This window comes from Centruroides sculpturatus, unplaced genomic scaffold (genome assembly GCF_000671375.1).
Source record: "Centruroides sculpturatus isolate CEXI.00-Female unplaced genomic scaffold, Cexi_2.0 scaffold1166, whole genome shotgun sequence".
Taxonomy (NCBI): domain Eukaryota; kingdom Metazoa; phylum Arthropoda; class Arachnida; order Scorpiones; family Buthidae; genus Centruroides; species Centruroides sculpturatus.
The window spans coordinates 199,411-200,420 of NW_019385330.1; positions in this window are offsets into that span (position 1 = coordinate 199,411).

Genomic DNA, 1,010 nt, shown 5'->3' on the forward strand with positions numbered 1-1,010 from the left:
TTCCCATCGATAATTTGAGCGAATAATAGGACAGACTAACAGAACGGGCTTGACCAAATGACAGCCGTGCAGACACGTCATTGCACGGATGACGCAAAATCGAACGAACGAAACGTCGAATGCAGATGGCAGACGACCACAGTTCCAGTAGAGCGCTCAGCCGATAGTGAGACGAGATGAGAGCAAAGGGGGGTAGCGAGGGAACGGAACGAACGTGCGCCATTTCAAAAGCAAAGCCGACCACAGCAGCAGCCGTCCTTTTTTTATATTTTTAGTTTTTCTTTTTTTCTTTTTTTCTTTTTTCCCATATCCTCCTTCTTCTTCTTCTTCTTTCCTACCCTCCTTTCTTGTTTCAATTCGTCGATGCCGCTTTTAAAAACCGGTTGGGTTCTTATACGAGGGACGAAACGATACCGGGTGCTAATTTACTAAAAGTTACCGGATCTTCGGTTGGTTATTGCTGAACGTATATCGCGCTCCGGTCGCAGCTGGTGTACGTGATGGGTTGGTGGGTTCGGCCACTAGATAGGAGCCTTTGTGTTTTCCCGATTCGCGCGCGCACACACCACACACACAGACACACACACATACACACATACACATACACACACACACACACACACACACACGAACTATTTAGTCTTCTTGTTTATTGGCGACTTCCGCCTGGTGTTATATTTATAGAATGTACAGTACTGTACGTTGCGGGTGCCGAAAATTTCTAGGATTTGCGCTTTTCTCTTGGCCCGAATTTATTTTGGATATTTAAAAAAATTTTTTTTTAAGTCTTTGGTACTCGCGGTGGGGGTTTTTTCGGAATTCGGTTTCGTGAATTCGGAATTATGACTACTTTCTTTCCAGCTTCAATATTTTTTTTTCCTTTTGGAATATATCCAATTTTGAATTTTATAATTTTGATCAGGCGGGATTTACTGTTTATACCTTACGTAATCCATTAAAATACTTTCAAAATTTTGATTCGATAGAATTTTTTTTTTTAATTGCCTGCA